Source organism: Gekko japonicus, unplaced genomic scaffold (assembly GCF_001447785.1).
Source record: "Gekko japonicus isolate JY-2015 unplaced genomic scaffold, Gekko_japonicus_V1.1 scaffold1430, whole genome shotgun sequence".
NCBI lineage: Eukaryota > Metazoa > Chordata > Lepidosauria > Squamata > Gekkonidae > Gekko > Gekko japonicus.
The window spans coordinates 219,409-229,595 of record NW_015176014.1 but is presented as its reverse complement, the minus strand read 5'-3'; positions in this window follow the sequence as shown (position 1 = coordinate 229,595).

The following is a 10,187-nucleotide window of genomic DNA, read 5'->3' as shown; positions in this document are numbered from 1 at the left end:
ATTTGGTTCTCCTAGATCCTACTCCAACACCGTAACTGCTATACCACACTGGCTGTTACTGTCAAAACTCTGTTGGGTGCGATGAGCGACAGGCTGGTGGCCATACGCATCAGTTGTTGCCCTCCAGCCACTGAGCAATGAAATCTCCTGATAAGGAAGGCCCTGTGGACTCTTCTTGTGAGCATATTGTGCAGTAAGTGTGGAAAGGAAAGGTGTAGGTGGGACAGGATGACAGTTTAGAAAATAGAAGACTAAGTTTCAGTTTGGAAGAGACAACTAATAGGGGACATGACAGAGGTTTATAAAACTGTGCACAGGGTGGGGTGGGGGTGGAGAGAGTCGACAAAGAGAACTTTTTCTCCCTCTCCCAAAATACTAGAACTCAAGGGCACCAATGAAGCCAATGGGCAGTAGATTTAGGACGGACAAAAGGAAATACCCCTTTAAACAATAAGTGATTAAAATGTGAAATTCTGAGAGGAGGATGTAGTGATGGCCACAGGCACAGACAACTTTAAAAAGAGATTAGATTCATGGAGAATAGGTCTATCAGTAGCTACTAGCCATGGTGACTGAAAGGAACCTCCAAATTTAGAGGCTGTCACCTTCTGAATACCAGTGCCAGGAGGCAACATCTGGAAGGTCTCGGCCTCTATTTTGTTGGACCTCCAGAGGAACTAGTTGGCTACCTGTCAGCAAGCTGCCATTCTGGTTTCTGTGACCTCTGTGTTTGCTGTACTCTCAGGACCTCCAGTCGCATATTAAATTGGTGCGCCAGGTCCTTAAGCGACTTTATGAACACCACTTGTTTGCTAAGCTGTCAAAATGTGAATTCCACAAGACATGCATTGACTTTTTGGGATACCGCATCTCTGGGGGGAAGGTTGAAATGGACCCTGCTAAAATTCAGGCAGTGCTTGACTGGGAGCCCCCCAGGACCCGCAAACAATTGCAAATGTTCCTCGGATTTGCCAATTTTTACAGAAATTTCATCCAGAATTTCGCGCAAATTGCCCTTCCCCTGACTGAGTTGCTAAAGACCAAAGGGAAGGGTTTTGATGCTACGAAACCGGGCGCCCCGCTTAAATGGTCCCCTGCTTGCGCAGAGGCTTTTGAGAAACTTAAACTGATGTCCCCCTCCGAGCCGGTGCTGGCGCGCCCTGATGAATCTAAAAAGTTTATTGTCCAAACTGATGCCTCGGATGTGGCTATGGGGGCCGCTATTTTGCAAGAAGGGGAAGATGGTCGGTTACATCCCCTGGCGTTTGTGTCCAAAAAGTTTTCTGATGCCGAACGAAACTGGGGGATTTGGGAAAAGGAGGCGTCAGCGATCCGGCTGGCTCTCTCCACTTGGAGGCAGTGGCTGGAGGGGGCGCAACTGCCGTTTGAAGTCTGGACTGATCATAAGAATCTGGAGATGCTGAAATCCCCCCGTTCTCTCAACGCTAAGCAACTTCGTTGGGCGGACTTCTTCGCTAAGTTTCGATTCACACTTCGTCATTTCCCGGGGGCGGCTAATTCCCTGGCTGACGCGCTCTCGCGCCTCCCACAACATGACAGTCAGCGTGAGATCATCATGGACTCTGTTTTTTCCCCCTCCCATCTGGGGGGGGCCGTAGTCACCCGGGCGCAGGCGCGAACGATTCCACACTCTGATGAGACTTCGCCTTCCCTGTTCCCTGTGGGAGGGGGGGCCTGGGTCCAGAAATATCTTTCTGCTTTTACTGCTGAGGATGATGCCTCCCTTAAGACATTACCTGATTGTGTCCGTAGCCCTGAAGGTCTGATTTATTCTGGAGACAAATTGTATGTGCCTATTTCGATGAGGAGGGAGGTGATGGAGTCTGCTCACGGTTCGAAACTGGCAGGGCATTGGAGTTTCGTTAAATCTTTGCAACTCATCCGCAGACAATTCTGGTGGCCACAAATGCGCAAAGACCTCTTATTGTTTGTTAGGTCTTGCCAAACCTGTGCCTTAACTAAACCCAGGATGGGCAAGCCTCCTGGTTTACTGCAGCCACTTCCTACTCCGTCGAGACCATGGGAAGTGGTGTCCATGGACTTTATTACTGACCTCCCTGCGAGCAAAGGGAACACTGTTATTTGGGTGGTTGTTGATTTGTTTTCTAAGCAAGCTCATTTTGTGCCTTTTCCTTCCTTGCCTACAGCTCAGAGGTTGGCGAAATCGTTTATGTCCCACGTGGTGAAAATTCATCAATTACCTGCTAAGTTAATTTCTGACAGGGGGACCCAATTTGTTTCTAAATTTTGGAGGGAACTTCTTTCCATTTTAGGGGTCGAACAAGGGCTCAGCAGCGCGTATCATCCCGAAACTGACGGACAAACGGAAAGGGTTAATCAGACTCTGGAACAATACCTGCGTTGTTTTACTAATTATCAACAGAATGATTGGTGTGAATTATTGCCTCTTGCTGAATATTGTTATAACAATACGGTCCATAGCTCCACAGGCATGTCTCCTTATAAAGCTGTATCTGGTTACGACAGTCCCCCCCTCCCTTTCTTGGAGGGGATGGGCCAACGTCCTGTGGGGGATGCTGATACATGGTGTATGTCCTTGCAAAAAGCATGGCCGCTGCTATGCCAAACACTTGACGCAGCCAAGGCTGCTTACAAGACCCAGGCAGACAAGGGTAGGGTGGTGGGGTTTGATCTGAAACCTGGGGATCTTGTGTATGTCTCGACCAAGAACATTAAGATGCTGCGGCCTAGCAGAAAATTGGGATGGAAGTTCATTGGTCCGTTCAAAGTGCGTAAAGTCATAAATGATGTGGCAGTTGATGTTGTTTTGCCTAAGAATTTACGTGCCTTGCATTCTGTCTTTCACATGAGTCTATTGAAGAAGGATCCTGGACCGTCTCCTTGGAGACCAGAGACTACTCCTCCTCCGCCTGTCATATTGGAAGGGGATGAACATTTTGAAATAGCTGATATCCTTGATTGTAAAGTGAAACGTGGTAAACTCTGGTACCTTATCGAATGGGTTGATTTCGGTCCCCAGCACCGCGAATGGGTGGAAGAAGGGGATATTCGGGCCCCTTACCTGATCCGTAGTTTCCACAGAAGGTTCCCGGACAAACCGGGAGGTCTCCCGCCCAGCCCGGGAGGTCTCCCGCCCAGGCCGGGAGGTGTGTTGTAAGTGTATTTTAAGGGGGGCAGTATGTCAGCAAGCTGCCATTCTGGTTTCTGTGACCTCTGTGTACATATCCTTTCCCTGTTACACCCGGCTTGGCTTCTATCATCCTGTTCCTGCTTTGGAATGCAAAAGATAACTGCTGGAGGTTGTGTGGGGGAGAAGATGCTGTAATGCTTGCCTATTGATTTTCCCAGGACTACTGCACCTGTGTTTTGTCTGATGTTCTGCCTGGTTCTCATGTACTGGGCGCGCAACCGTTTCCTTAGCCCGCCAGCGGGAAAGATATTCATTGGATCTGTATCTGTTTGAAGTTCCTTTATTATGCTTGACCTAACTGTGTATCCCCAGTTCTAACAAAGAACGTGTTTGAGTATGTCTTCAACGCTTTGAAATAAATTTTGCTTTTCTTTAAAACGTGGATTTATTCTCGATGCTTGGGGATCCAACACTACCGTGTGAGACAAGATGCTGGACTAGATGGACCACTGGTTTGATCCAGCAGGGCTCTTCTTATGACATCATCATCATGTTTGTGCCAAACAGGCTAATTGATATCTTCCATGTATGGCTAATGTGGCAGAGATGCTGTGGTCAGTGGTATGACTAAAGGGAAAGGTTTCCCTTCTTCGAAAGCCAGTTGAATCCGACTCTATATTGTCTCGTTTCAGCAGCTACTTTCATGCTTCTTACATTGTTGCTGGGACCACACAGGATCACAACAAACCTACAGCAGATTTGGTGGTGGGAAGTGCTGTCAAGTTGCAGCTGACTTAGGGCGACCCCATGGGGTTTTCAAGGCCAGAGACATTCAGAGGTAGTTTGCTGTTGCCTGCCTCTGGGTAGCAACCCTGGGCTTCCTTGGTGGTCTCCCATCCAGTTACTAACCAGGGGCAGACCCTGCATAGCTTCTGATGAGATCAGGCTAGCCTGGGTTATCCAGGTCAGGGGACAGATGCAGATGCAGCCCTGACATAATGGCAGCTGGCACAGTGGGATGATGAGAGCAGTCTGTCTGGGTAGCAGAAAGAAGGTCTGGATAGCTGTCTGACCACAATCACACCATACACCATAGCACTGAAACGTCTGATGTATAAACTTGTGCAATATCCAAAATTGTGAAAATCTCTATGCATTTTGACAGTATACCACTGTGGAAGAGCATGAAAATACACGGCAGTGTTTCATAAAAGACTGAAATAGAATGTGCCAAAATGTTTTTTTTTAGTATGCCAGGAACTGAGCTTGACCACATTTTGTGGTACCCCACCTCACACTTTCATATATAGAAAGTACTCATCTTGAAACATTCCAAATCTTATTTTTTGAATAGAAACCATCTATTGCATATTTGTCAACTGTTTTGTACAATCTATTCTTATTGCAAAATGTGCTGGTTTTTTTAGGACAGCAACCCAGAGTCCCCAAGGTCTTGCATTAGCCTTACAGTGTCCTCAGAGCTGGTATGTGATACCTTCTATTTTCTCATTGCCTTTTTGTTTTTTAAAAATCAACCCCTCACCTGCTTGTTTGTCAATGTTATTTTAAGAGCACCCACCCTAACACATTCATTAAACAGATTGACTAGGTTCATGTGAGTTTTATACATTGTTTCCAGGGAAGCAAGAAAGACTGCATTTAGCTCAAGACAATGCTTGGTTATTTCAGAGCACTTTGAGCTAGTTTAGACATTAAAATAACTTATCTGCATGCCATCTCAGGCATCCCCAGGAATGTGCTTGCATATAAGCCTACCATGTGATCCAGCCCTCTCTCATTACAGACACGAGCTTCTGCAAGCAATTTCTGTGACTGTAGTAAAGGTAAAGGTTCCCTTGCTCGAAAGCCAGTCGAATCCGACTCTAGGGTTGCGGTGCTCATCTCCGTTTCAAAGCCGAAGAGCCAGCGCTGTCCGAAGATGTTTCCATGGTCATGTGGCCAGCATGACTAAACACCAAGGCGCACGGAACGCTGTTACCTTCCCACCGAAGTGGTACCTATTTATCTACTTGCAATTTCTTGCTTTCGAACTGCTAGGTTGGCAGGAGCTGGAACTAGAGATGGGAGCTCTCTCCATCATGCAGCACCCGGGTCTCGAACTGCTGAACTACTGCCCTTCCACAGCCTGCAGTTCAGCGTTTTAACCACTTGAGCCACCGCAGCTCCTGTAGTGACTGTAGTAGCTGAATACTATACCACCATACTGTCTGAAATTAGTTACAGAAGGGCATGGCATACATGCAATGGCCATATCATTTGTTATTCCCTCTTCAGTCATGATTCGGGGGGGGGATGATCATAATGTATTGTGGAGAACATTGTAGTTCAGCTCTTGTTGAGAATACCTGATGCTTTGTGTTAAGAGTGGTTTAGCTGAAATACCTAATAAGTGCCCTCCCCTTCTTAGGGCAAAGTCTGTAAGACTGGCCATTTCCACAACTGAGATCTAGCAGAGATACCAAGTTTTCCTGCTATTGATAAAGGCTATAAGGCTTTAAGAAAACAAAGCTTTCCAATACTACTCTGCATTACAACCACACTGAAAGCAAATTATTCCTCTCGGTAGGCAGGCCTGGACAATTCTTGTCCTGATTTAGGAGTCACCTCCAAAATTTAGGAGGTGGTATAAAGGTAAAGGTTCCCTTGCTCGAAAGCCAGTCGAATCCGACTCTAGGGTTGCGGTGCTCATCTCCGTTTCAAAGCCGAAGAGCCAGCGCTGTCCGAAGACGTTTCCGTGGTCATGTGGCCGGCATGACTAAACACCAAGGCGCATGGAATGCTGTTACCTTCCCACCGAAGTGGTACCTATTAATCTACTTGCAATTTCTTGCTTTCGAACTGCTAGGTTGGCAGGAGCTGGAACTAGAGACGGGAGCTCACTCCGTCATGCGGCAACTCGGGTCTCGAACTGCTGAACTACTGACCTTCCACAGCCTGCAGTTCAACATCTTAACCACTTGAGGTGCTATCAGCCCTATTCAAAATTTAATACCAGCTATTAAAAACCTTAGTAATATAAAATACTTACATTATGCTAATTCTCTTAAGAATCTTGTTTTTAATGAACACTCATTCAGTGCCGTGTGCATTTGTGTTCTGCAGAGGGGCTAAAGTTCAGAAAAAGGGGGGACTTGGTTCATCCTCCTCCGATGCAGAGGAATTCTCCGTTGGTAACACTGTGCTGTGAGAATGGAGCATCTACAAAGAGCTCAGGTTTTCAGCTGGGGTGGGCCAGGGTCACAGTGCTCCCAGAGAATATCATGCAGCTATACTTTTAGTCTGTAAATTATTATATACTTCCTTTGATAGTGATGTTTTAAAAGACTTCACATTTGTACAGAAGTAAGTGGTATGATGAAGTCTCAAAGAACAAACTTAAAACAAGTGAAATGTATTTTCAGAGTATGTGAATCTAATACATCGTGATAAAACAGCATGCTGCCAGCTACCCAGGGAAATGTAATGCACATCATCATAGTGAGCCCTTCATTGATTTAAGTCATTTTCTGCATTTGTCTCTCCAGTATGTTGTGGAGCATAAGACTCAGCGGTGAAATTCAAAACTGTGATAGGAAAGGTAGGGTGTATAAGGGGGATGGCTATCATTGCTTTACATACTAAAAATTGGGTTATGGCCAAGTATTACCTTCAAATCACTTCCACCTACCTAGGAACTCATCCCTTATCAGACAGGCTCTTCTGTGTTATTACTGCATAGTGAAGGAAAGGCCCTCTCCACACATACCCAGATTAGTCTCTTTATCCATTTGCAGTTTTGGGAGTACCTAGCTCGATCTCATTTAGATCCTTCCCTAGGAGCTTACGTTTCTGTAGTGAGGTGTGGTGGAGCTTAAAATTGCATACATATTACATACCAGTGAGATTTTCTGCAGAAAAAGGTTCGTAGTTTTAAGCCAGTCTGAACATTAAGGCTCTTCAGACCTTTAGCCATAATCTCAGATCTGGGGGGAGGTGAGGCTTTTAACACTGGTCATTCATAGGTGAGCAAGAGGCATTCTGCACATTCTCTCCAAGACACACGTTCTTTCACACCAGCAAGCTGCAGCAAGGTAACAGGTTGAATAAAACTGGACATTCATTTTTCTGTTTCTCCCCACCTGCGCCTAACCACAAACAGATGAGGCAACCAGTGTTCCCTCTAAGCTGAGTTAGTGTGAGCTAGCTCACAGTTTTTTAGTCTCCGGCTCACACATTTTTGTCTTGGCTCAGGAAGAATGACTCTAGAGCAAACTAATTTATGCAGTAGCCAAATCGCTCGCTCACAACTTTAACGCCAGTAGCTCACAAAGTAGAATTTTTGCTCATAAGACTCCACAGCTTAGAGGGAACATTGGAGGCAACCCCCAGATAGTATACATCTCACTCTTGCTTTCTGCTCAGCCCTCTCACTTGTCACTGCTGCCTTTATGGCAGAAAGCCAATAAGGAAGTAAAGGAGGAAAGGGTCATACAAGAATGAGTCTAGTCAGTAAAGTGATTAACTAAATCACGACAACAGCCAGCTCTAGGGAGCATTCTTGCCGCTCCCCTTCCCCCATAACTTGCAAGGCAAGAGAGAAAAACTGATTGCTCATTTTCCTTCCATCAGTGTAAGGGAAAGGGCCAGGCACTCAAAGCATGAAAGCTAGAAATGGAAATACCATCCATGCCTTATGTCTGCCCCAGCTAGACCCCAACCCAGCAGCTGGGTTTGCAAAGCTTGGGAAGTTGGATCCTCTTCACAGAGGCAGGAAAGGATGAGCTAGGAGTGAAATAAACCACACTGTTAGGTGCTCTCTCTGCTGCTGCAATTCAGTTGTCAGAGACTCTGCCCTGCTTTAAGCCACCACAGCTAGGTGCCTTTCACTGGCCAGGCAAGAAGGCACCTGGAAACCATCCAACTCTAAACTTCCATATTGGTAGTCTCTCCACTGCAGTCTCCTGCTCTGAGCTAGTAAAGTGAAGACAGAACAGTTTTTCCCACCATCAGCCTTGCCTCAAAAGCTGCCATGGGACAGTTTCCTGCACCGTGTTTATACATATGAACAAGGGCCAAATTAAGGGGACAGGTGCAATATTTCAGATGTTGGCTGATTGATCAGCCTACTAAATACAAACAGAGGATATTTATTCTGAGCAGTTTAGCACAGCAATCTAAAAAGGGACACATTGATACTTCTGCACAGAACAGGCCTATAAGCCACAGAACAGTGGACTATAACCCCCTGACCCCTTCCCCTGGTACCCAACCCCTCATTTCCAAATAGGCCTCCTTAACCCTGTTCTAAACTGGCGCCCATCCACCCTTGAAACAAGAGCTTCCTTTTGGGTAGATTCAGCACCCAGCCTCTACTTTGTGAAGCTGTAGCTCAGCAAGCAACACAAGTTGTAAGCCGTGCTGCTGTAAATCATCCCAAACGGGGGAGGGGGGGGGAGGAAAGAACATAATTGTCTGCTTCTAGTTGGGCTCAGCCCATTATTCTGGAAAGCACCCAAGGACGCTTTCCCACAAGACTCACGTGGGCAGTCGTGTTGGTCTGAAGCAGAAGAACAAAGTTTGAGACCAGTAGCACCTTTAAGACCAACAACACGAAACCTCACACCTTGAATAAAACTTTGTTGGTCTCAAAGGTGCCACTGGACTCAAACTTTGTTCTACCACAAGACTCAGATTCATGGTGTAGAAAATAGGCTGAAACAGACTGGCATGCCCAGGAGCAGTGATCAGGGTAGGCAAAAGTGGTTGTATGTTATGGAAAGCTGCACAGTGCATTAACTGCACCTAGGCTTAACCAGGGCCAGCAAAGCTTATGACACAGGCAAATACCCCAGGAAGAAGAAAAAATAAGGATCCACAAATATACTCAAGATGGTGAGGATTTCCTCCCCTCTTTGGCCAGTGCCACTCACTGCACAGCTCATTTATCCCGCCCCTCCCTTCTGTCCCACTCAGCTTCAACCCATGTCAAGTGCTAAACAACGATCTGTGCACAAGCTGCCCATGCCAGCGCCTTCCAGCCTGGGCAGGTCAAAGCAGAGATACTGTGTGGTAGACCACAAGCATTTGCATGTTGGCCACTAGAAATGAGGAGAGGGATCGCCTGCTCAGCATCACCCAGAACCTGGGGGGGGGGGGGGGGGGGGAGAAGCAGAAGCAATAATGGTCGCTGGAGAGACAGGCAGATATAAGGAAGAGGAAACAGCATAGAAGGGTCCCCCCCTCAGCACCAAAACCGCCAAATTATTGCACTTAAAAAGCGCTGCGGCCTCAATCTTCTTCTTTCCTTTCTTCTGTTCTTCACTTTCTTGCTAGCTGTGCTATGCAGCACAGCTGGAGCACGTCCTGCTAAAGGCAGGGCCGGCAAGAAACTGGGCAGCCTCCAAGGAGATAAGCCCCTCCCCGCCTGGATCAAAGCTGGAGCCGACCCTGAGGAGGGAGGAGGAGCTTATATCCCCGGACGTGAGGAATGTCCCACGAAGAACCACTGGAGAATGGGGATTTTCTATGTGTCGCTACATTTTCAGATGCACCTCTCAAGAACAGCAGCATACAGATGATCCGTTCCTGAACCTGGACAGGAAGATGGCAGAGAATTTTCACTTTTGCCATGTACTCCAAAGGCACTTGCCTCTGAAATCCAGCGTGAAGTCCTAGACTAGACCGCACACCCCTGGGACAGGCAACATAAATTTTGAGCATGGTCTGCTGCAGAAAAAGATGAGGGCTGTTCATCTCAGTGCCGTCTCCTGTGGGGAGGGAGAACTCACCTGGTGACAGAGAAAGGTCCACTTGCTATATACCACAATACATTACAGGCAAAAGAGACACCTCCTTTCTGATACAGTGCCCCTTCCCTTGAACCACCCATCTCCTAGTGGGTCCCGTTAGAAATGGCAGCCTAAGACAGTGCCATTGAACACTATCAAGAGCTGGTCTGGCAAGTGCCTGTGGTGAGTTATGAACATAAAATACACACGAACTGGGGAGGAGAGCATGGCGCATGAAAAAAAAAAGCATCCTCATACATCACTTG